We start from the raw sequence: 26,871 nt of genomic DNA on the forward strand, positions 1-26,871 counted from the left end.
GATGGGGAAGAAATGGAGGTAGTGACAGATTTTATTTTCCTGCGCTCCAAGATCACTGCAGATGGGGACTGCAGCCAAGAAATTAAAAGACGCTTGCTCCTTGGGAGGAAAGCTATGGCAAATCTAGACAGCATACTAAAAAGCAGAGACTTCACCCTGCCAACAAAAGTGCATATAGTTAAGGCTATGGTTTTCCCAGTTGCAATGTATGGTTGTGAAAGCTGGACCATAAGGAAGGCTGAGCGCCAAAGGATTGAGGCCTTTGAATTGTGGTGCTGGAGAAGACTCCTGCAAGTCCCTTGGATGGCAAGGCTATCAAACCAGTCAGTCCTAGAGGAGATCAACCCTGACTGCTCTTTAGACGGCCAGATACTGAAGATGAAACTCAAACATTTTGGCCACCTAATGAGAAGGAAGGACTTCCTGGAGAAGAGTCTAATGCTGGGAACAATAGATGGCAAAAGAAGAAGGGGACGGCAGAGGATGAGGTGGCTTGATGGAGTCACTGAAGCAGTTGGTGTGAGCTTAAGTGGACTCCGGGAGATGGTGGAGGGCAGGAAGGCCTGGAGGAATGTTGTCCATGAGGTCGTGATGGGTCGGACACGACTTCGCAACTAACAACAACAACAACAAATGGAAGTAAGATTCAACTACTGAGGTTCAAGCTATGTATGCATTTAACAATTCCATGATTCTTATCTTTAGTGAGTTTCCTCAGCCTGAAAAAGCTGTAAATCTGAACAGAATAAAAATGGACAGAGAGCAGCTAACCCCCTTTTCTATAGTAATGTCTCTTTTCAAAATCAATCCCCCCAAAGGAAAGATAATCATTCACCCACCAGGGAAAAATAATGGGAGGCCAAGGAGGCCCCATAGCTGAGCCCTCATAGTTCACCAGAGAAACAAGTAGTGCTTGAAATTGGTAGGATTCTCTGAAGATTGTCTCGCTGTTCATCTCATGCCTGATTCCTATTTGTGAATGCTGCCAGCTTTGTATAAACAGTTGATTGAACAGGAGATTTTTGCAAAGCCCCCAAACTTTCTTCATCAAATTTCTAGCAATAGCTAGCCAACACCACAAAACTGCTGTTAAGCTTGCACAATCTAAGCTCATCTTTTTGTCTCTGTAGCTTGGTTCACAGGTTGCAATAAACCATTGTGGGTTATTTAACCCATGAGGCCCCAAGACATGAAGCAGCCATTTTAAATATGCAAATACACTGTGGTTTGTCATCTTGTGCTAACTGAAGGTCAAAGTTTAAACAATCAAATAACTCAGGGTGCCTGGGGCTGTATGACACAACAGGCTGCAGCATGATTTCATTATGACCTGCATACTCAAACTGGTGGCCAACCTAAGTCTCAGAACCCTGAAGGTTAATTAACATGACTTATTGTAATATGCAAACAGTATCAATCTCTCTCTTAACCTCTGTATGCTTCCAGCTGAGACTTTCTTAAGCTAATTCATTGTTTCATTCACAGGTTTTTACAGAAGGACCATACTTCATCATTTTCCATTACTAATGCTCCCATGACTCCCTACTGTTTCTTCTATCTCTTTTGCTTACCACAGAGAATTCATTAAGGAAGGAGAGGTAGAATAGTTCCCAATGCCTTTGGGCTGATAGTGCTAGAAGCTGTCCATCCAGAAATATCCTCTGTTCCAAATTGCAGTTTTTAATCACCTCTTTTCACACAGGAATACCTAGATAAGGATATATAAGAATTTAAATTCAGTTCAGCAAAGTCTTAAGGCAGGGGTGTGCAGCCTCTGGCCCTAAGGCAAATGGAAGCCCCCACCCACCCACACACACCCCTGGCTAATTTCATGTGGCTTGCAGCCTAACTGCAAAAGTCCCCTGCATGTGATCAGTTCAGGTCTCTGCCAAAAGTAATGTGTCCCTTTTGCAGTATTCTAAAGCTCAGGAAGAAAGAGAGAAGGAAAGAAAAGGGTCGTGGTAGAAAGAAAAAGAGGTGATTGCACACTTTTGGCTTTGGTTCTGCCCAACCTGCAGTCCCCAACAGATTACCCATGAAGGAATGCTGCATTTGACAGGAAAAAGGTTTAAAAAAATAAATAGGCCTTTCTGGTAGTGGTGCCAGCCCTCTGGATTACTCTCCTACATGTGGTCCACTAGGTAGAAACTGGTGATCTTTGGATGCCCCTTGAAGGTGTGCTCTTTTATTCAGGCTTTCCCTGGCATACAATTGCTCCACTCTGTTTTACTGTTTCTGTAATATTTAGAGTGTAATTTTTATATTGGCTTTTATTTTGTATACTATATATTGTTTATGTAAACCGCTTAAAGATCTTTTATTATAAAGGAGCATATATATAATTAAACACAGAAGGCAAACAGTACATTTAACCATGGGCTTTGCTCAAGGTAATTTATAGTGAAATAGTTGGTATTACTGAATCTGGCTAAATTTGCATAGAAAGGAAGTTTAAGCCTTTGATTTAAGAGAGTACAATGCTGCATTACTGGATCAGAGGCAAGCTTAGATCAGAGCTGTATAGAAGCATGTCAATACAGTCTACAAGGCACTGGTGCAGTGAAGTGTGCCAAACTGACAATGTGTACATTTTGCATGTTTAAGATCTCTCTGGAATGGAGAGAGGCAATTTTTGGAAGCCTCAGAATATTCCATGTAAGAAATAATGCTGAACTGCTGTTTTGTCTTTCATGCGCTGCTGTCTCTCCCTTTCCTATCATTTGTCATTCTGAACATGCTGAGTTGAAGAGAGTAGTGGAAGAGAAAAAGGCATGGGACTATGTCCCTGAAGCCATTACTCCTGCTGTCTCTTATAACAGGGACAAGCACAATGCTACAACATGGCTCAAGATGCAAGATAACAAGAATGGTGGAGCTTTGGCTCCTTTACATCGGAGGAAGCCTGTTACTCAGCTGGCAACTATGGTGGAAAAGAACATAGCCTAAATCTGCCCCTCAGGTGTGTGAGGATTTTACCAGTTTTCCCCTTGTTGTGTCACACATCACAGCAATATTTTATGCCTTGTTCTTTTCAAGCACTATTGCTCTAGAGTAAAACTACAGTAGCTGGCACTTGCCATGCCAGTGTACAAGCATTCCCACCCACACCTCCTTCCCCTCCCTTGCTGCAGATGTGTCCATGCCCTTCTGTGCTCAGGACTTGCACATGCTGGAAAGGACCGCATCCCCCCTGCAGCCAGTCACATGGAGGGAATCAGCAGAGGCCCCTATGTCAGGGTCAGAGGCAGTATGTCATGCTGGGAAGAGTTTTCCAAGGGAGCGCATGTGGACATCTGCCTGGGAAGGTTTCTCAGATGGCCACTGGAAATAGGTTTGTCTTGCAGCCATGGTGGGGAGCAGGAGGGGAGAGTGGGACCTGTTGACAGCCCCAAGGAATGTCAGGGACAAAATAGGAATGGAGCAGAGTGTGGGAAACCTGGGCTTTTCAGAGCAAGTGCCCTGTTGGTGATGCCTATGCTTCGCCTATGTTCTCCTCTTGTGTAGGGCAATTTTCATAAGAAGAGAATGCTGGTTCTAAGTGCAGAACAAGGGCACAGCAATTTCAAAGCACTACTTGAGTAAACAGCAGTGACTGTGCAGAAGCACTAAGCATTACCATCTTCACTGCTCCTGGAGGCAGTGCCACACAATGTCCCGCTGCCACCAAGATTCCAAACTGTAGGTGGGCATCGGGAACACTGCACGGGCAGAGAAGGAAGTGAGGATAAAGTGGCAAATCACACCACAGCTGCAGTTGCTCGGCAGACTTGGATAGGAGAGGATGCAAGCTGGAGTGACTGCTGCAGGCATGGGAAACTTGTTGGAAGAAATGTGGGAACCATGCAGAAATATGGAAACAGGGTTCAATTGAGCAAATAAACCATGGTGAAGCATATAAACCATACAACAAAACATTGTTTCTTTCAGTGTTTCTAAGAGACCATTCTTACTGGACTTCACCACTCTTGCTGAGTTCACATGTGATAACAAGCCATACCATGGTGGTTTCATTATATGTGAACTCTTCCAGTGACTCTTACAACAGAGGGTTCTCACTGGTCCACACAAGATTTGCATGAAAGATTTGCACTACCTCCCCCATCCTATTTTGTTCTAGAAATACAGGTGAACATGATTAGTTGTTCCTTTGTTGTAATAAATGTTTTCTTTCTTTTCATTCATTCATTCATTCAACCTGTATTCTGCTTTAATAATCTTGTAGGAGTCCCTGTACATGATATTAGAAGGGGTCTAGAACAGGGTCTTTTCAGACCTTATAAGCAACTGAGGCAAAAACGCTTCCCTGCGAACTCCACTGATGCTCTCTACCAAATTATTTACAAATGTTTTCAAGATGAATGAGAGGATTCTAAAACATGGACTCTCTTCCTGAATAGTTAAGGTAAACTGTCTAAAATATCAGCTACATTCCTAAGACTGCTATATTGTCTTTGTGAATCTTCTTTTTCTCTCTTGTTTTTAAGGATATATCTTTCTTTCCCAGTGAAGCTTCAGAGGACATCCCTGTTCCTGCATCCCCTGCCTCAGGAGAGGAGTGATGAACCTAACCCTAACCTCAGCCTCTCAGCAAAGCAGCACTGTATCAGGTGCTCTAGAAAGCTGAGTTGGGTGCTCTCCCACTGCCGTTTTTGCCACAACAGCAGAGTAGGGCTAGTGGCATCTCCAGAAAGATCTTCCATCCAGCAGCAACCTCATGGGTTATCCATCTCTCAGTGCCTGGCTCTGAAGAAGGGCTCCCTCAGATACAAGTCTTTGGGCCTGGCAACTACTTGCTGGACACTTTTTCCAATGGTATGGCTCTTCAGAAAGCTCACCCATGCTCTGGATCATGCTAAGAGTAAGCCAGAAGATAGGCGGAAAAGGAGGTGCAGAGGGAATGACAGCAGATGGAGCTAGCAAGCAATGTGGCATTGGTCGCAATAGGGAGTGACACCATATGGTGGCACATTTGTGCTCTCCTAACTCAGGGGGTTCTAAAAGCAAACATGAAAGACTAAGGCTGTCAGACTTTGCACATATTATGAGAAGGCAAGACTCGCTGAAGAAAACAGTAACGTTAGAGAAAGTTGAAGGCAGAAGGAAAAGAGGAACACCAACTATGAGGCATATCGATTCTGTAAATCAAAGCTTTAAGCCACAGCCTTGAGTTTTTAAGAGCTGTCAGCAACAGGACATTTTAGAGGGTACTCATTCACAGCAATGCCATAAGTTGACGATGACTTTATAGCAAGTAACAACCACGACTAGGGTGGCAGGACCCTTGCACCAGTCGTGTTCATGATTCCTATTGTGTAAAAGTTGAACAGAATTAGTGCTGTCAGAGTTCCAGGATTTTTTGCTATTTCGTGGTGGTTTCTAAATAGTCAAGAATGTGATGATAGAGCACCTGCTTTGCATGCAAAAGGTCTCAGCTTCAGTCCCCAGTACTGTGGGGATGCAGCCCATAAGACTCAGTCTGCACCTGCACTCACAGTTTAAACAGCACATGCTCTCAAGCTTTCACATACAGTGTGCAACCCACCAGGGTGCACCTCTGTGGGTCTTGAGCAGCATTTTGAATCATCCAGTGTAAGTTTGTTGGGATATACTATCCTGATGGTTTGCACAGACTCAGTGTAAGACAGTATCCTGTGAAAGTGGAGACAGTAATCAGATCCTCCATCCAGTTCTTTGTTTAGATTTTGTGTATATAGATTTAAACTTTAATTGATCCTAACAATAAGAATTTTCAATGAGTGGTTGATGGGGTGGAATATCTCAAATTCTCCTGTGAGATTCCAAGTGAATCCAGTCTTTCAGGTCCCTTTGAGTATCAAGCCCAGAGTTTATCCTCCCTCTTAGCCTGAGATTCCACTTCCGCCATGATGCTAATCTCCAAACTCAAAGTACAAGGAAGAGCAAGCATCTTAAGTTCTAAAGGGGCTAGGGAAAAGTTTGCATTAAGTTTAGTAAATTATAGAGCTTCCTTATCAGGCTTCCTCCTTCCTCATTTATGGAACTGTATTAGGGAGTTGTGGGACAGACTCTAACATCTTCCACTGCGACTCTTCTTGCTGCTGTTTATTATAATAAAAAGATTAAGGAGGGGAAAATGGAATAGGTGCCCAATGTTTTCTGTCTGACACCGTCTGGAAGTATTTTAGGTCTCTAAAAGTTATATCTTGGAATGGGGAAAGGATGAATCTTGTTCATAGTGTTCATGTTCTAGTTATAAGGCTGTTACCCCTAAGTTTTTTTAACATGCAAGCTTTTTCAGATTGTGGATTTAATTGGCATTACACAATCTTCTTGGCTCAAGAGTCCACCTAAGTTTTGGGAGGCACAGTTTGGGAAGCTTCTAGGAATGTGATTAAGGCCACTGAAACCATCTTCAAGGAGTACAATTGCCTCCTGCTTGATTAGATTAAAGGGGGTTATTTTCTGACACTGGGGGAAACCAGTAGCTGTCTGAGTTCCATTAAACCACCAGCCAGACCTACATTGAAACTGAGCGATCCAAAGCATTGGCAGACCAGAGCTCTGCTGGACCAAAAGTGGTCCACTCCTGAAGATTCACCTCTCAGCCAGGTCAAGCACTTACGGAGCATCCTTGGCAACACCTTCTACTACTCTACCCTGGCTAGTCCACTAGAGTACAATTTATCACAGGGAAAGAGAAGCTCCCCAAGCCATCTGTTTGGTTGCCAGAACCAAACTGCAATTCCCCTTGTATCAACCCATTCTGAGCCATCATGCCCTTTGCTCCCTCTGATCTGAGCACCTTAAATGCCTCAGAGCCTGGGCAGTTGATGTTCCTTCTGTCTGCTTAGTGATTCATTGTGTTGGTGGATCTCAGCTTGGTGAATGACCGGAAGTCTGGCTGGCTTTAATATCGTTCCTCATGACTGCTTCTTAGCCAGATTCTGCAGGGCCAGACCCTGTTTTCTTGCCCTGCTTGTCAGGGACAAAGCACAGAAAAGCTCCTGAATAGTGCCCCACTGAGCATAGTGCCAGGTTCCCACCCAATGCAGCATAAGGTGTCAGCCAGCTCTATCCAACCACTGGGTGATTTGTAGAGGAATATGATTGTGCTGCATGAGTTGGCAGTTGGGATTCCAAAGGTTGAACTGGTCCTGCAGGAAGTATAAAGCACTAAAAGCAACTATGAAGAAATCTCAAATACTGTATCCACAGGTCATGCAAACCACCCTGTCAATATGTCACAGTGGGTTGGTTATCCTGCAAAACAACCCACTGGGAGCCAAACAGATGATTTGGCTCACTGTGGGTTGTTCGTTCCCTCTTCCTCCCCATTCCTCCATAGGTATCCCAGAAGACATCAGGGGAAGAATGGGTCATTCCCCTCCCACATTCACCACCACAAACACGAGCTTGTCATGACTTTTTGGGTGGTGAGAGGGGAGATCATGAAAGCTGGCACAAACAGTGCCACAGTAGCACATTGGAAGGGCCTTTTACATAATCTTTTTTTTTGCACAAAATTGTGCAAAAAAGTCGGTTCTGCAACTCTGAACTTTTAGAGTCTTGATAATCTGATACTTAGCAAGACCAGAATGGGTTGAGGATATTGCCTGGTGAGTCTTTCTGGGAAGGGCATTTCACAAATGGAGTAACAGTCTTGACAAGGCCCTCTCTCTTGTAGGGCACCACTGACCTCTAATTCAGCAGGGAACACTCAAGGGAAGAGCCCTGATGATGATCTCTGGGAAAGTAAGTGGGGAAGATGACCTTAAAGGAACCTGCCCACAGCAGTTTGGGGCTTTCAATGTTAAGACTAGCTCTCTGAGTTGGTCCCTTTGCAGGTACAGAATTGCTAGCATAATAGGATTACATTAGCCAGTCACAAAGATTCAATTTGACCTCTCCTTTCACTGCAAACAGAAGTTGTAAGAAAGGTAGCTACAAGGGAAAGGGCCTTTTCAGCTGTGGTGTCCCCACTATGGAACCAGCTCTCCAAAGAGGTGCACCTGGGGAGTTTATATGCTTTTTGGTGCCAGGCTAAAACATTTTTCTTTTTCCTGTATTTTAAAAGAATAGGAAAAACTAGTTCAACCTTTTATTTCTGTTCAACCTTTTTATCAGTGACCTGGAGGATGGGGTAACCAGTCTGACGACTAAATTTGTAGACAATACCAAAGTGGGGGCAGTGGCCACAACTGATGAGCAGGTGATCCAGATGGATCTGGACAGACTATGGAAGTGGGCAGGGGACAACTGGATGGTATTCAATGTGGATAACTGCAAGGCCTTTCACTTGGGACACAGTAATAGGTGAAACAAGTACAGGATGGGGGACAAGTGGCTGGTGAGCAGCACAAGGATCTTAGGGTACTTGTTGGCAGCAGACTGAACACAAGCCAGCAGTGTGATGTGCCAGTTAAGAAGGCAAATGCTACCCTTGGATGTACCCTTGGCTGTACATGACTCTGGTGTGCTTTCAACTGAAGTACTGCATCCAGTTCTGGGGTCCACACTATACAAGAGACATTGCTAGATTAGAATTGGTTCAGAATCACAAGAATGGTAGCTGGGTTGGGAGGGATGATATATGAGAAGAGATTGAGGGAACCGGGTCTTTTTCAGCCTGGAGAAGAGGAGACTTAGAGGGGATCTTTTAGTGACTTATAGGTATGTGAGGGGATATCAAGTGGACATGGGTCATGACCTGTTCTTTCCTGCAGTGGAGGGCAGGACATGTTCCAATGTGGCAAAGCTCAAGGAACCAGGCTTCAGATTGGATGTCAGGAAGTACTTCCTGATGGTTAGGACCCCTGGGATATGGAATGGGCTTCTAATGGATGTGGTGGAGTGAAGATGTTCAAGGAAAGATTGGACAACCACATGTTGGGGATTACATGAGCAGAGCTGGTTGGAGCTGGGGGTCAGACTAGATGGCTCAGTAGCCGCTCCTGACTCACTTTGTTTCTAGGTTTCTAACTATAGTTTATTTTATTTTATTATTATTAAAAAGTTATTTTATTACTGTTCTATTGCCTGGGATTGATCACTGTTATATTAAGTTGATTATTGTCTTGTTTGATGGCAATATTGTGAAATATTGGCCTTCTTTCTTGTTGTAAATTGTTCTGAGAGTCTCTGGCTAATTGAACAGTGAATAAAGGTTTTTAATAAACAAACAAGGCTGGGGGAAAAGCATTGGAGATGGCTGATCCTCCTCAACTGGGAGATTCAACCTTGACCGAGGTGCTTGCTGAGCAGTCAGGAACACTGAAACTGGGCAGCAGATGGAGAGCTCTGTGGGAGCAGGCTTCAGAGATTTCTCCTTGGATCTGCCATCAGCAAAAAAGGGCAGGGCAGAAATGGCCAGTCAGGCATAGCCACAGACTGAGGGGAAGCTTTTGCTGGTAGGCCCAAGAGTCGGATAGCAATGCACAGAAACTACTCCCTGTACATTTATTTGGGGAAGTCCTCACAGCCCTTGTAGAGAGTGGATCAAAACCAGAGAAAGCCTTCTGTGGGAACAGGATGTGGGGCTGTTAGTAGAAACCATATTTGCAGAGACTGAGCTCTCAGGTCATGGGCACCCAGAATTGAGATAACTGTGAGCTTATTAAGGAAATTACTGCAATAAAAGTGCTTTATGGCAACTCTTGCTGTGATTACTGGAGGCCACAAAAAACAGTGGGTTACACAGAATTTCAGCTGTAGTAAGACTGGACTGTTGATACATTCCAAGTACGGAAATCATGACTGAATTCTTCTTCATCTCCTGCTTTCTCTTTGCATAAATAGCTTTATACAGAAAGAGAATGTCAAGGCAAAGCATTCTGATGTAGCCATCCCCTTGAGACAGGACCCCCCCACCCCCTGCATGCTGAAAATGGTTCCCTCTCTCCCATCAATGAGGAAGCACTTGCTCCTCACAATTTGAGGTAATACCATCTAGGAATAATTTTGCCAGCCATGTCCTCTGTCCTTGTTTGCTGACTTGAATAGGCATTAAGTTCAGGTGCCTCATGTTCCTATTCTAACTAGGAAAGCCCTACTTGATTGTATCTGAAGAGCACCAGAACCAGGTACAGTCTGAAGAACTTGGATGGCTCCTGCTTTCTGTTCTGAAGAGGAAGAACACAGCAGCACACAGCACAGGAGCTGTTGAGCCTTGGTTCTCTCCTCCCAGACTCTCCCTTCTCAGTTTAAGTCCAACCCTTTTCCTGGAGTTTATTAATGCAAGGGTGTGGTTTTACATTTTGCATTTATTACTTCATATTCTAGCCTCTGCTGTTAGAGCACTGATGCTTCCTTACCTTACCCACCCCTATTTTTCTTGGTGTTTTCAGTAAAGGTAATTTGTGGGCAAATATTCTCAAAGTAGGCTAAGGACAGCCTAACCACGTCTCATGAACTGATGGTATTTTCTCCTGCCTTAAAGTCTCAAATCTGCACTACAGAAGTGGGACATATGCCATATATTAAATGAAACCGACATGTAGATGGCTTATGTCCAGCTAGAAACCCCCATGGGCCAATAAAACCAAACAGAGGAGGTGATGGTCTAGAAACACCTTGCTGCCTCTGAAGATGAAGGGTTTAATACTGAATTAATAAATAATGCTACTTAACATTTACATAGAGTATATGTTATCTTGCTGATCATACAGCAGATAGCAGGGGCAAGGGGTGTCACTGGACTCAGGGCAGTAGCTAGCATTGAGTTGCTTGCACAGAAATTAAGGTACATGGATATTCCATCAGTTTTCCATAACATATTATAAAGAGCATTAAGTGACCATGTTTTCTTTGCTGGATTATTTCCCATTTGTCAGGGCAGATCAGCTGATACATCCTCCATAGAAATCACTGAGAATATTTCTACCTGAAAATTCAGGTGTGGGTGGGCAAAAAGAGAATTTTCCTGAATTTGGGCAGAAAGGCTAAATACTAGAATTTTAGCTAAAGTGAGCAAAAATCAGGATGTGGCCTTGTGCAACAAGCACTACAACAGTTGCCCTTTAGGGACCTGCTACAGGAAGGACTGATTGTGCTGCTTGCTTTGGGAGTCAGTTTGTCACCTCTATGTTCTGCATATATATTTGTAAATCAATGTCTGACAGAGACACGGTTGGTCAGCTGACTTTCCCTCAGTATAAAGAATAACACATATAAAACATACTGATCTGGGATGACCCCCTTCCCTTTAGAAAAAGAATGAAAGAAGCATATGCACCCCTAAACATGCTATGCATATACAACAGACAGCTGCAGTGTACAGTGCTTCCCTATCAAGTAACCTTTGGGATTGTGCTTCTTGCATTACATTAAGGAACCTCTGGTTTCATAGCCCTAAGACAGCTTAGGACAATGAAATGTTTCTTAAGGTGTTTCCAAATGGAGCACTCCTAATGTTACCACTTAGAACACATTGGGCAGCTTTTCTTTTTGTTCTTGATGGAGTTTCTGCGATAAAAAAGAAGAAGAAACAGGTAAGAAAACAGAGGGTTATGAGTAAAAGACATTGTCTAGTCTCACTGTACATACTGTGAATAAGGTAGGATGGTGGCATGATAAAAACATCTGGAAACATCCTTAAGTCTTATAGCACTGTCATATTTTTAAAGTGTCAGCAGCAGCACTTGATAATGTATGTGCATCTGATTTTCTGTATCCATATCAGCACCAAGATAGCTGTTATATGCAACTGCTGGCTAGGAAAAGGGAATACAGAAGGGACAATCCAAACTGTACCCATCAGAAGTAGGCTAAACACATAGCTGCTGAGTATACAGCCTGCAGCCATGATCCCATCACCAGATATGTTCATTCTCCATAGATGAATGCCAGTGTATTTGCAAATAAATGCAATTATTAGAAAACTTCTATTTAAAGGAAACAAAACCCCAGAATAAGTACTGGGACGCCTGACATTTCACTGTTTGGAAAGATATAATGATGATGTACTGTGCAAAATTCATTCTTCCATCTTAATGAAGAAAAATATCTTTAGAAAGAAGAAGCATATTTTCTTACAGAGCTGTTGAACCATGTTTAAGATGAGGAAACTATTGAATGGGGGGAAGAGCATGTGTTTTAATGCAAACTTGCACTTCCAACCCGACATAGAAACAAAACTACATTATCTTTGGAAATCTGCACTTTTCCAAATATTACAATAAAATTCTCCAATCACAGAATGCATATAAAATGTGCATCTTAAGAGAAGATGTGAACAAAATGTGTATGTTAGTGAAAACATGAAAAAGGCATTATATCAGGAAAACTATGTGCAAACGTGAATATACAAAAGCATATACAAAAATGTGGATCAGGAGAAATGCGCACAGAAATGTCTATGAATTTTCATGAAAACTCTGAAACCTTCATAAAAATCAAGTTGAACAATATTTAAGATAGAAAAGTTAAAACAAAACCCTGAAAAAACCAAAACTGACAGTTTCATCAATCCCTAGCAAGTATGTTTGTTTATTGACAAGGTCTATATGCTGCACTGCATCTAAAAAAAATTCAAGCAGTAAACAATAACAATACTACTACCAATAATAATAAAAATATAACATTAAAAACTTTAAAATCAGATTGCGCCAATCTAGTTGGCTTCTTTTTCTGGGAAAGCTTATTTAAATACAAATGTTTTTAGTAGAGGTCAAAAGCAAAATAATGTTAGTGCCTGGCAGACTTTTCTAGGCAGAGAGTTCCATAGTGATGGGGCTGGCTTCACTGAAGACCTGGACTCCAAGAAGACTGCAAATGGATTGCAGGGCCATGATGAATCACCAGAAGTGGCTCATCTGAAGAATTTACCATGATAAAGGAGAAGGCACTGCCTCAAATTGAGGTAATGGAGAATACAAAGTTAGTGCAGTGACAGCACAATGTTGTAAGATTCCTTCTCTCTGTTCTGCCAGTGTGAGAAGCTTCATTACAGGAAATTTGAGAAAGACCCCTCAGTGCTGATCCTGGCTGCAGAAAACCCTACTAAGGAAAGCCAGGCTACTTCCATCTCTCTCTCTCTATATATATATATGCTTGGAAGAGATGGTAAAATTCTGTCTGAATAAAATACTTAAGCTGATTGGTTGCTCAAGTAGATTTTTATCTGGTGGGCCCTATTTATCTCTTTCTTTATTATGTGCTTTTTTTCCTTTTATGTTTAATGAATTTTACAGTACATGTTATTTTACCGTACTGAGTGCTATTTGTAGTAGTAGTAGAAAAACAGAATATAAATTTAATAAAGACACCAAAACATTATTATTAATAAATGTTGGCAGATTCCAAGGAAATGTATACAGAAGCAGTTTTACTTGCTCAGAGCCATAGGAACAATGATATTAGGCAAAGAGATAACTAGCATACAAAATGGTATCTAAGGTATAACTAACTGCATCTCCAAGCCCTATCAAAATTACCCTTTGCCAGTTCTCTAACTGGATGTTCATTGCTTCTTTCATATGGGGTAGTTCACCTCCATGTATTCAGCCCCTGATGGTTGCCTGCAGCCTTAAGTGCCACTTTCCATGAGGCACCACAAGTGCATGAGCCATCATTGCCATTCCAATGCAATGTGTTGCAATCAAGTCCGTTCATACACCAGTAGTTATTAACCATGAAGCAATCAGAAACCATGCAAGTGTAAAAACAGCAGTTTAGAAGAAGGTATGTGTGGATTTGCCAGCAACTCTCCAAGAACTGAAGCAGGGTCTTTCCTAGCCATAGTCCCTGGAGATACTTGAAAAGAAGATGCAACTTGCTCATACTGGACCTTTCTTAAGCATAACCTCTTGTTTATGTTGCCCACCACCTGGTATTGACAAGCCTTGGTTGTCATGGCTAATAGCCACAAATAGCCTTATTCTATGCTGTGTCACAAAGCATGTCTAAAGCATTTAAAGTAACAAACAGGAGCAGTCCTTCAGCAAGAAAGGGAAGGGAATTGATCTGTGATTACAGAGGTTCATTCTAATAAATACACAATACAGTTATCATAATTCAGTTAATTCATAAGCTCACTCAATACCTATGCATAAAGGACCATCTTCCATACCACTTGAAGGTACATTGAGCCATGCAGGTTGCACTAGCTATGTCATGCAACTTTGCTAGGAAACATCCTCAGATCCAGCATCAGATGCTAGTGACCTGAACAATTCCCCTGAAACCATTCTGCTGATGGGGAGGGTCACTGGTAGTTGCTCATTTAGCTAATCAATGAGTGTTCAAATCCTCTTTTTGGTGGGAAGAATCTTTCAGGGGGAAAAATCTGAGAAATGCCAGGTGTTTCCTAACATCTAGCCCACTCACAAGCAAAATACTTCCATGCCCTGCTTTATATAGGGTGTCTGGTAACCAGGCACAAGACTGGGACTGACTGCACCAAAGAATGATAAAACTCCTTTTGGAGAAGGAACAACATCAACCTAAATAATACTTCATGTGCTTCATGTTGCAGTCATTATTAGTCTAAACTGAGAGGTGAAGGCTTGCCTAAGGCTACCTGGCAACATTCACACTAGAGGCAAGATTTGCACCATGGAAGTTTTGACCTACAGATTTCAATTTTCACATGCTTGCTGCCCTTCAAATGTGTCAGATTATGTCTCCCATCATTACTGATGACTGGACATGGTGGCTCAGGCTGATGGCAATTGAAATCCAAAATATCTGGAGGGCAGCATGTTGAAGAAGGCTGGTTTAGGTACTCAGTCTTGTTATATTAATACAAGACATGTCACGCTGTATCAGGCCCCAGCTCCACCAGCCCAGCATTTTGTCTCCAACATGTGCCAGTTGAACTCTCAGGCAAAGCATGAAGGTGCCTTCCCTTGCCATTCATTTCTACCACTGGGTTGTACTCAGAGGTCCTGAACATGAGAGACCCCACCACACCGGTAGAAAACACATAGAGTTTTTTAATGCAAGCTTCCCATTACCATTAATTCTCATTGTACAAAACCATCAGACAGGCAAACTCAGAACCTGAGATCTTAGTGGAACAAGTTAAAAATGCATATTACCTTTTCTGACTGTCTCCAAAAGCAGTACATCCTGTTCTTTGTTCCTTCGTGTCCCATTTGTTAATCCAGTAATGTGCGTAAACCACATACACAAACACATACAAATAAGGACTATGATCATTCCAGAGGACAGCCCTTTGCCCCCAAGCCAGGGTTTAGTGGATAGGCCTGCATGAACGAGACAACCTTACATCACTGTCTATCATACCCTTGCTGCTTTGAAGACAAGAATAGAGCTGAAGAAAACATGCAGGGCTTTGAATTCAGAAGAGCTGCCTTGAGGATCGGGTAATATGTATCAAGAGCTAGCCTGAGAAAATGTTCATAGGCAGCAGGATGTTCAAAAGCCACTGTTGCTGCTGGTTCTCCCCCAACTTCCTGAACCAGAACAGGAGGACAGGGAAATAAAGGATTTTGATTCTGTTCACTTAAAGTTCCTTGGCGAGCCACTCCTTCATTGTGCTTAAGCGGAAGCCAGAGTATTGGGCAACTCTGAAGATCTAGTCTAAACACCCCATCCATGACTAAGTTAAACTAAACGCATACACTTTATTTGAGGTTACTTCTCTCTCCCTCCTTCCCCCCCCACCACCCTTCCACCCCTTTATGACATCATTATCAGTATCAGGAAATTTCAACACAGCTGTAATCTACAGCCTAACATTAGCAGCTGCAGTAGACAGTGGGGGAGGAGACAAGAAACAACAGTTAGTGAATAGAAGAATTTCCCTGCTGAAGCCTTGCACAAGAAGCCTGACACAGACTTGGAAGCTTTATTTACCAGCACTGAGATTAATTTTGAACAGAAAAATAGGAGAAGGTTTTATGTTTCTTCTAGTGCATCTTTAAGCCTGCAAACAGCTTTCCTTGCTTTCATCATGTGATTGGATCCAGGTTGTGACTAAGCTGGCTCTTTCTGCTGTTGCCTAAGCATAAAATGGCCATGCTCCTCCTTCCTTTCTAAACCACTCATAATTGCCTGTCTGGATGAGAACTGGTGCTGAGTAAATTCACGGAAGGAGAGAAGACTCTTCAGCAGTCTGCAGTGGTTGTGGAGTACAGTGCAGATGTAAACAGCAATCTCCAATGGGAGCAGAGAGGTGATACAAGCATCCCAAAGTACATTATGTATAAGTACAATTGTTTTGTTATGGCAAGAATGCACAACAACACAATCTCTTCCAAAAGTTCAACTGTATGCATGAATACAGAAAGGGAGCTGAATAAGCAAAAGCTCTGCACATCAAGATTTAAGAAAGATGCAGAAAAATGAGAAAGGGTCCAGGGGAAGGCAACAAAAATAATCCAGGGTTTGGAAACACTGCCCTATGAGGAGAACTGGGAATGTTCATCCCTGAGAAGAGAAGACTGAGTGGGGACATGATATCCCTCTGTAAGTACCTCAAAGGTTGTCACAAAGAGGTATGTCAAGATCTCTTCTTGCTGATGCCAGAGTGTAGGACACAGAATAATCAATTCAAGCTGTGGCAACCCAGATTCAGGCTGGACAACAGGAAAAATACTGTCATAGCAATAAGTCAGTGGAATCAGCTGCCTAGAGAGGGGGTGGGCTCTCCCACACTAGAGACATTAAAAAAGAAACTGGACAGCCATCTGAGTGGGATGGTGTAAGCTGGTGTCCTGCAACAGCAGGGGGTTGGACCCAATGGCCTTCATGCCCCCTTCCAACTCTACTATTGTATGATTCTAATTTCCTAGCCATGGGTAAGAGCTGAAAATTATTTATGGTGGTGTAACACTCATGGCAGATCCATTCCTTGCTCCAGGCCAGGATTTCAGTATGTTCTGGGTTAAATTTCATCCCACCACCTATATTTGACTGACAGCAGAAAGTTGAATTCTGAAAAGAATTGTGGCCCACCTGTGGCTGTTCATTAGCAAGTCACTGTAGAATTAAGCTCTGCACCTTTTGAGTTTAGGCCACAATGCATGGAAACAGCTCAGGTGATTGTTGCATGTTGGGAACAGTAGGCTTTTTTGTGTCTAAACATGCATAGGAATCAGCCATTAGCAATATTTCCAGAAGTCCCAAGCCTCTGAACCACATGGGCACTGATGCTGTTCCTTTTCAGCGCTGAACTGACCTGCTGAGCTGTCTCCAAAGAGGATCAGTCGGATGACATAAGGATCAATCCAACTCTTTAATTTTTTTCTAAGCAGAAATATTCACATTCTTTGATACATAGATACAATCTGCTTACTCTTTTACATATCAACAATTTATCGAGTTTACTAGGGAAAATGTGACCACTTGCTCCTTATTTACTCAGCCATCTTGTGGCAACTTTAAATAATTACAATTACTGAAATTGCAATACAATTATTTAGGTACAGTGGTAGCTTGGTTCACGAACTTAATCAATTCCAGGACCCTGGTCGTGACCCAAATTGGTCGTGCCCAAGTTAAATTCCCCCATAAGGTTCAACGTAAATAAGGTTAATCAGTTCTGTAACTATTTTTTCAATGTAAAGCAAAGTGACAAAGAACAACAAAGATCATGGCCATCTCCCCCACCCCCTGAGCATGAGCGTGGCCATCTCCCCACCCTCCTAGCACGACCACGATCGCGCCCCTCATCCCTGCACATGCCCGTCATTCTACGCGCAGGGGGAGGGAAAGATGGGCACAAATGCGGGCACGCTGGGAGGGAGAGAGATGGGCACGAACGCAGATGCGCTGCGGGGGAGAGAGAGGGACACGATCGTGCTGAGAGGGAGATGGCCGAGATCGCAGTTGTGCTCCTACAGGAAAAACGGGCGCCCGTGAGTACGGGCGCCCTCCTGGAGGAAAGACAGGCATGATCTCGGCCGTCTCCCCCCTGCCCCCAGCATAATCGCGGCCATCTCCCCACTCGGGGGCGGGGGGGATGGGGAGACAGCCTTGATCATGGTCGCCACCCAATGCAGAGTTCGTGACCTGAGTTAAAATTTTTATGAAATTTTTGTTCGCGACCCAATTTGGTTGTGAACTGAGGCGTTCGTGAGCCAAGGTACCACTGTATAGGCAAAAGCAGCAGAGTGATTCTTTTCTTTTACCATTTGTCTTCACCTAGTATTCCTTAGTTATTTCACAAAAAGCTGGGTTTCATCAGTCAAGGACAAATCCTGGTTTAAAGAAGCCAGGATTGTGTTTGGGTGATATGCAAAGCAAATAATTTCTAGCTTCTTTAACAGCACTCAGCGGCAGGAAAAACTGAAAAGGAGCCAATGGGTGCATGCGACTCATTCACAAGACGCCAGCATTCTCCAGTGTCCTGCCCTATGATTCCAGGCAAACATGGCCACTCTTAATTATAAAGTGCTGAAATCAAATATTAAATAAAATTAATATAAACAAAAATATTGTTACTTGTGAATACTAAACAAATGCTTTGAGATGATTCAGTATACATTTACATTGGAATCTGTAAAGGGGAATGTTGATAGCAGATGCCTTTCAACTGTAGCAAGCAGAAACCCCCAACCTTCCTCTAAAAATTACAGCAGTGATTGTCCACAAATGCCATCACAAATTAATTCATAGAGCCCACTTTCAAAATTCCCATGATATGTTCCCTTTTGCATGATATTCTATATGTCATATATATCCAGACATTTTGTGAATGCGTCATAGAGTGGAGTCTCCAATAAATCCACCAGAACAAACTCTAAAATCCACTTACTATGCCATTGTGCTTACTGAGAAGTTACATTGTTGAACAGGGATTAATTTTTCCTGTCCAAAGAAGGTTCAGGTTGATGTATTTTGTTCCATGCACCTCCCAGGACTGCCAATGTAGTTTTAAACTGGCTTCACTTGTTTGAATCACCCCTTTATTTGCTATTTTTAGTATCACCTTAGTATTGGGCAATGCCTATTCACAACTACATATATTTAAATATATTCAGTTTTGCAATTTAGTCCCACACAGGTTTTCTGAGGTGGATGGCAACCATATTATCACATTATTAGAATAGCAAATTAGAATGAAGACTAAAGTGTGTGATCTTATGTACACTTAGGCAGGCAATGAAGACATGGCTGTCTGTTCCAAAGAGTCTTAGGGCTTATATATATATATAAGTGGGGAGGCCGGCAAGGCCTCCCTGGGCCCCGCCCTCACAGCCTTTGCCCTCCAAACAGGTGAGAGCTGTGCTGGACGGGCAAGCGGGCACCAATTGTGGCAATTGCGGGGGAGGAACCGCAGTGGAGCCCTCTTATTGCTGGCTGCAGCCAGGGCCAGTGGCTGAAGGGTGACAGACAAAGGGCACAGCTGTTTGGGTCCATTCAGGGCTGTAAGGGCTGGGCTTGGCCAGGGGCTCTGGTCAAAATTTTATTTTTATTTTATTTTTTTCCTTTTCTTTGTAACTGTTGTTTATTATTTAGATTTTAATTTGGAATGGATGTATCTGGGGAGCACGCAGGCACCACCATTGGGGTGGTGATGGGCAGGGGAAGAGATGGCGTTGGGGGTCTAACAGGCCAGCATAGGAGAAGGAGGGACTAATGTCTGATATCTGTCCCATCTTCTGGTTATTCCCCCAAGCAGAAAGTTCCTGGCAGTAATATCAACCGTCCCCTGGGCCTGACGGTGCTGCTATTGAATGCCAGGTCAGTTCATAACAAAACAGCCCTCATACACAATTTGATTGTGGATGAGGAGGCTGACCTGGGCAGGAGAAGGGGGAGATGTCTCCCTCACTCAACCATGTCATCCCAGATATCTGATGCAACACTGGCCACACCCAGGGGGAAGGGGAAAGGGGTTCTTCCTGGTTTAGCGAGACTCAATCTCCCTCACGGTGCTTCTTTTTCCTTCGAGACTGGGCCTAGCATGTCTGTACCTGATGTTGAGCAATCGAGACAGATTAGGGATTCTGCTGGTATACCATGCACCCTCCTGCGCAGCGGACTCCCTGCCTGAGCTGACAGAGGTCGTCTCAGACCTGGTATTGAGAATCCCTAGGAAGTTGGTCCGGGGTAACTTCAACTTCCATGCCAAAGTGGTTCTGCCTGGGGAGGCTCAGGACTTCATGGCCTCCACGGCAGCCATGGGGCTGTCTCAACATGTCACTAGCCAAACCCATGAAAGAGGTCACACTCTGAACCTAGTTTTCTTGATGGGGCAGGAAGAGAGTGGTCTGGAAGTGAGGAATCTGATCTTAACTCCTTTGTCATGGTCAGACCATTTCCTCATGAGGTTTGAGCTCAGGGCTGATCTCTCTCTCTGGAAGGGTGTAGACCCCATTAAGATGGTCTGCCCCCAGAGCCGGATGGATCCTGATGGATTCCTGAGGGCTCTGGGGGATTTCCCAGTGGATAAAGCTGGCGCTCCTGTTGATGCCCTGGTCAATCTGTGGAATGGGGAAATGACCAGGGCAATTGATACAATCGCTCCCAAGCATCCTCTCCCTCACAGCAGAGCCCACTCAGCACCATGGTATACACCTGAGTTGTGGGCGATGAAGCAGGCTGGGAGACGATTAGAGCGCAGGTGGTGGAAATTTCAGAACGAATCTGACCGAACACACTTATGTGCTCATTATGAGCCTATGCTATGGCGGTGAGGGCAGCAAAGAGAGAATTCTTCTCCACTTCCATTGCTTCCTCACTGTGCCGTCCAGCAGAGCTTTTCCGAGTGGTACGTGGCCTGACACACTCTGGCCAGGAAAAAGAAGTGGTAACACCATCAGCAGCCTGCTGTGACAACTTTGCCCAGCACTTCAAGGAGAAAATCGCTCAGATTCGCCATGAACTGGACTCCACAGTTGATGTGATTCCAAAACGGGAGGTGTCCAGAGCACCATCTGGTCCATCGTTGTTGGATGAGTTTCAGTTATTACGGCCTGAGGAAGTGGACAATGTGCTTGGGATGGTACGCCCTACCACCTATTTGCTTGACCCTTGCCCTTTTTGGCTACTTTTGAAAGCCAGTCACAGGATTGGGTACCTGGGTCCAGGAGGTCATCAACACTTCATTGAGGGAGGGCTGGGTCCCTGCCCCTTTAAAGGAGGCGGTGATCCACCCTGTCCTGAAAAAGGCATTCCTAGACCCAGAGGTGGCCGCCAATTATAGCCTGGTGGCCAACATCCCGTTTTTGGGCAAGGTGTTGGAGTGGGTGGTAACGGGACAACTCCAGGTACTCTTAGATGAAACTGATTATCTGGACCCATTTCAGTCTGGCTTCAGACCTGGCTATGGTACTGAATCTGCCTGACCTGTATAGGGAGAGGGACAGGGGTAGTGCATCCCTGTTGGTTCTTCTGGACCTCTCAGTGGTTTTCGATACCATCAACCATGGTATCCTACTGTCCGGGTTAGGAGTTGGGGGCTCTGCTTGGCAGTGGTTCCGCTCCTATCTGGCCAGTCGATTCCAGAAGGTGGTGCTGGGGGACTATAGCTCTGTGCCATGGCAGTTATGCCATGGAGTACCTTAGGGCTCTATTTTGTCCCTCATGCCTTTGAACATCTACATGAAACCATGGGGAGAGGTCATCAGGAGGTTTGGGCTGCGGAGTCATCAGTATGCTGATGACACCCAGCTCTACCTCTCTTTACATCTAGTCCAAGTGAGGCAGTGGCTGTCCTGAACTGGTGCCTGGCCGAGGTAAGGAGCTGGATGAGGGCCAATAAACTGAAGCTCAATCCAGATAAGACAGAGGTCCTTTTGGTGGGTGGTTCAGGCTTTCAGGTAAGTGATTTTGGTCCAGTCCTGGATGGGGTTGCACTCCCTCCAAAGGACAGGGTTCGCAGCCTAGGAGTGCTCCTTGACCCAGAGCTGTCCCTGGAGGCCCAGGTGATTGCAGTGTTGAGGAGCACTTTCCTCCAGCTTCGGCTGGTCCATCAACTGCATCCTTACCTGGACAAGCATTGCCTAGCAATGGTGACACATACCCTGGTAACTTCCTGGTTGAATTTTTGTAACATGCTCTATGTGGGGCTGCCCTTGAAAATGGTCTGCATACTTCAATTGGTACAAAATAGAGCTGCCAGGTTGCTGACAGGGACTGGTGGATATTCTCACATAACGCCAGTCCTCTACCACCTACAGTGGCTCCCGATTGAAGTTCAGGCCCAATTCAAGGTGCTGGTGAAAGGTGCCTATAGAGGTGCCTATAAAGCCTTAAATGGCTTGGGACAAGGATACCTGAAGGAACATCTTCTTCCGTGTATGCCCACACGCCCCTTAAGATCTGCAGGAGAGGCCCTACTCCGGGAACCCTCCATGAAGGGGGTAAAGAGGATATCTACCCAGAGGAGGGCCTTTTCTGTGGTGGTGCCCAGACTGTGGAATGCATTCCCCAGAGAGGTTCCCCGGGCGCCAAGCTTATATTAGTTTCGGCACCAGGTAAAAACCTTTTTATTTAAGAATTAGGGATTTTAGATGCTTAAGTTAATGGTCACATTTTTATTTCATTTTTATTTCACTTTTATTTTTTTACTTATTTTTCTTATGAATGTGATTTATTCATTTTTGGTTATTAACTTGATAATATTCTATTATTATCAATTGCATGTATCATAATTTACTTATTATTATCTATTGTATTATGGACTGTACTTTTATTGTTATTGATTTTATGCTTTGTAAGCCATCTTGAGACATTTAAGTGAAAGACGGGATAGAAATGTTTTATTAAATTAAATTAAATTGAAATTGAAAGTTTTAGATTTAAATCGAATTTTGAATTGGTTTTTAACTATCTTTACTAAATACAATGTGTCCTTATTTATGTTGCAGTTTATATGTTTATTACTGATAATTTTATATAATAATGGTTCATAGATAACACTGACAAATAGTTTATTTGACACATGGTAGGCATGTTGTGAGCAGAGCCGGCTAGAGCCGGGGGGTCAGGCTAGATGGCCTGGGAGACCCCTTCTGACTCACTCTGTTTCTTTGTTTCTATTTAATTCACAGTTAGTTGAATAGTTGTTATGATGTGTGAACATCTCTATGCTAAGAAACCATGGTTTTCTTACCACAGACAATTCAGAAAGGGAAAAAAAACATGGTTTGTTACTGGGTTGTAAACTCTAGGCTGTCATTACATGAAAACATAGAACTGTGAATTATTCATAATTTCACAAAGCTAGAGATGGTCAGTAAGAGCAGTAAAAAAGCCAAAACTACATGACAGTATTATAGTTTAGCAAAAGACATTTGGAATAAAAGGAAGGATCAGGTAAATGAGGCAGGAAATAACCCAGGGACTGAGAAAACAAACCAGATTATTCAGTACAGTAGTACAGTTCTCTGTTTAGCTTGCAAATATCAGAGATGACATATCTGAGTTCACTGAGGTTATGAACAAAACAAGATTAACTGGGTTTCAAAAGTTATTATGCAAACTTATCTGCAAAGTTAGGTTGCCAAATGGCTGCTTATTTTAAGAGTGATCTTTTTATTTTTTCCTTATAATACCTATAGAAATAACACAAACACAAAGATAGCCTTATTTAAGCAAAAGGACTGATACCTTTCTTATACTTCTCTAGTAAAGTTTGCCTCTTCAGTTGCTGAGATCAAGAGTTACTTGATCTGGTGGGCATGTCTTGAGTGGAGCCAGCTGGAGCCGGGGGTCAGACTAGATGGCCCGGGAGACCCCTTCTGACTCGCGCTGTTTCTATGTTTCTATGTTACTCAGGACAAAGTCATGCATTACACTGAACATTTGTAAGCACACACCTAAAAATTAATTTGAGAAGAAGAGAAATCCAACACATTTCTAAGCACGTGATTGGCTGTAGTTCCAGTCCTTCCTGATAACTAATGTGGCAGGAAGAAAGATTCCAGGAGCAAGACCCAGCTGCTATGGGTTCTCAGCTGCCATGTATTCATTTTAAGTTGGAATGGAGTCCTCCTATATCTATGCTTGCCTATAGATCTTTGTCCAACTTCGAACTCTCCAGAAGTATTGTACATATGGGAGCTCTATTTTGACCACAAAATTAATACATGGAGGGTGAGGATGAGTACGTGAATAGGGCCTACTTCTTGTTCAGTGAACATTTGGGAGCAAAGCTGGGTTTACTGTTATATAGTGTACAGAAGATTCTTACAATCATATCACACCCTGGCTAGGAGTGGATATGAGCCCTAAAGTAAAATAAATGTGCAAAAATTTCATTAACAAGACCTGCAACATATTAACAACAACTGAACAGCCCTTCAGTGATGGTCTGACTTCACTGACAGTTGGCAGGATGCCTTTGCTAAAGTCTGCTTGACATGGGCAATTTCACCACAACTCCAAGAACCAGGCCAATCCAGCTGTTCTACCTGTGAGGACAGACAAACAACTCATGTTTGAGTTTCTAGGATTCTCTGAACGTCACCTCACTACCCATCTCATGCCAGATTCCACTTTGCATTTGCAGTAGCTGTTGAGTGCAAATTGAACAGCTATTAAACATAAAGTTTGCTCAGGTTTTTTTCCTATAGACTATAGTGGAGCAGATTCAGTGTTCATGGAAATTTCTGCAAAATCAAACTGGGACTGTTATGCAAATCAAAGGCATAATGCTGGATAATTTCCACTTGCTCTCCAGTATTCCATTCTTGGGCATGGAGCATGTGGTGATTTCTCGACTCTAGGGCTTTCTGGATTATCCAGATTCATTTCAGTCTAGTTTCAGGCCTGGTTATGGGAATTTGGTTGCCTTGCAGGATTATGCCAAGAACTGGATAGTGGGAACAGATAATGTGACTGCTGTATCTTTCTGAGGCAACCCTTTGGGATGGAACGAGAGACATTTTTTTGCTGTGTCAAAAAATATATGGATCCTTCTTGAAGGATCCATTTAACTGCTTGGAGGAATCATCTAACATTTGGAGGCTGGGTGCCATTGGTATGCTGATGACACCCAACTCTGTGTCACCTTACTATCTAAATGCAAGGAAGCTGGATGACAGTGAAGAAGTTAACATTTAATCCGGTTTTGTTAATCAAAACGCAAATCAGGAAATAGGAATGCAACCTGTGCTGGATAAATAGGGTCACAATCCCCCTCAAGACCTAAGATTTCAGTTTGGGTTTATTCCTAAATTCAGCCTTAATCACATACCTAGGTTTTGTTAATGGTCATGAGTATGTCTGCACAGTTGAGGCTAATGCATCAACTGCACCCATTCCTTGAAATGCCTGATCTGTTCATAGTCTCACAAGCATTTGTTTCATGTTATTTGGACTTCTGTAATCCATTCTTATATTGTACTGCCTTTGAAATCTGTTCAGAAATCTCAGCTAGTCCAGATTGCTGCAGCCAGACTGTTGGCTGGGGCTTGTTACAAGGAGCACATGGCTTTCCTGTTAAAACAGCACCACTGGCTACTGGTTTGTTTCTAATTTAATTTAATTTTTAATGACCTTTAAAGCCCTATATAACCAGGCTATCTGAAAGACCCCCTTCATTCATATGAAGCTTTCTGGATTTTAAGATCTTCAGAAAAGGCCTTTCTCACCATTCCCATGCTTTATCTCCAGAGGTATGTCTGATGGGGATGCAAGGAAAGGACCTTCTTAGTGGCTGTTCCTTAGTTGTGAAACTCCCACGTAAGAGAGGCCAGGTTGGCTCCCTCTCTGTTGTCTTTCTGCCAACAGAAGTCAACAGATATTTTAACTCAGGCATTCCTGTTTCTTTTACTGTTGAGCTTTGACTTATGTTTAAGATGTTAACTTCTGTCTTACTGTTGTTAGCTTCCTTGAGCACCATTTTAATATAAGAATCCTTATACATCTGTGCTCCCAGCAGCACTATTACACATGCTGATCACTGGCTCTTCTAAAATGGATCAGCACTCCTGATAATACTCCAGCAGCACAGGAAATAGAAATGCTGCAGCAGAAACGCTATCGCACTGCCAGTGTGATATGAAGCAGGGAAATCCCGCACACTGCAAACTGCATGTCATGGGAAATAGCTTGGCCAGCACTAACTGGCAAATGCCTCTGCAACCTTTTTCTCAGATTGCAAAGGTTGAGGAAATTTTTAAGACAGGGGTACCACAATCCATGGATGATATCAATGGGCATGCCTCTACACCCCAAGTGCATCCCCTGATTTGTTTTGTTTTGACATAGAACTAAAGTTTAGGTGGAGCATTTTAAGCATCTCTACTCATTAAAAAAGGGTTTACCACCATGGAAAAGGGTAGCAGCAATTTTCCCCTGTAAATTATGGAATATGCACATATTCCCTCTCCTCTAACACACACACACAATACTCTTGAAAGGATGCAGTACTGGGATGTAACATTCTTCCTCAAATGTAATTTCAGGGCAAGAATGGCCTGGGATAGATCAAGAAAAGGTTGCTACCAATTTGTTAACGGGCTGACAAAAATGTCAGCAACTTGAAAGTGTCCTGGGAAGTGTTAAGAGCTACTTCAGCCCCACAGGTTTTCTGTGTGCTCCTTTCACCTTACAGGCTAAACATGAGCCAACAGTGTGGTGCAGCAACCAAGAGGGAGAATGCCACCCTTTAATGCATAGCCATAAGTATGGCTTCTAGATCAAGAGAGGTATTACTGCCACTCTATATGACTCTGGTGTGCCCACAGCTGGAATACTGTGCTCAGTTCTGGGCCCCTCATTACAACAGGGATATAGCAAGGTTGGAATCAGTGCAGTGAAGGGCCAATAGGATGGTGGCTGGTTTGTCCAATGGAGAAAAGCTCAGGGAACCAAGATTTAGGGTGGATGTCAGGAAGTCCTTCCTGACAGTTAGGACACCTAGAGTATGGAATAGGCTTCCATGGGAGGTGGTTGAAGCCCCAACGGTGAGGGTGCTCAAGGATAGGCTGGACATGCACATGGTAGGCATATCATGAGTGGAGCCAGCTGGAGCCA

The 26,871-nt window shown here is 43.4% G+C and overlaps 1 protein-coding gene across 1 annotated transcript in view; it reads right to left on the reverse strand.

Moving 5' to 3' along the window:
- The window catches only part of ARHGEF5 (Rho guanine nucleotide exchange factor 5), a 70,259-nt gene extending 54,833 nt beyond the window's left edge, over window positions 1-15,426 (reverse strand). The window contains exons 1-2 of the mRNA XM_044417604.1: window positions 15,015-15,426; window positions 1,572-1,708 (exon numbers count right to left, since the gene is read on the reverse strand). The gene's annotated coding sequence lies outside the window, so the exon portion shown is untranslated. The remainder of the gene's footprint in view (window positions 1-1,571; window positions 1,709-15,014) is intronic.
- Window positions 15,427-26,871: the final 11,445 nt, after the last annotated feature.

This window comes from Varanus komodoensis, unplaced genomic scaffold (genome assembly GCF_004798865.1).
Source record: "Varanus komodoensis strain SLA01 unplaced genomic scaffold, ASM479886v1 scaffold9, whole genome shotgun sequence".
Classification (NCBI taxonomy): domain Eukaryota; kingdom Metazoa; phylum Chordata; class Lepidosauria; order Squamata; family Varanidae; genus Varanus; species Varanus komodoensis.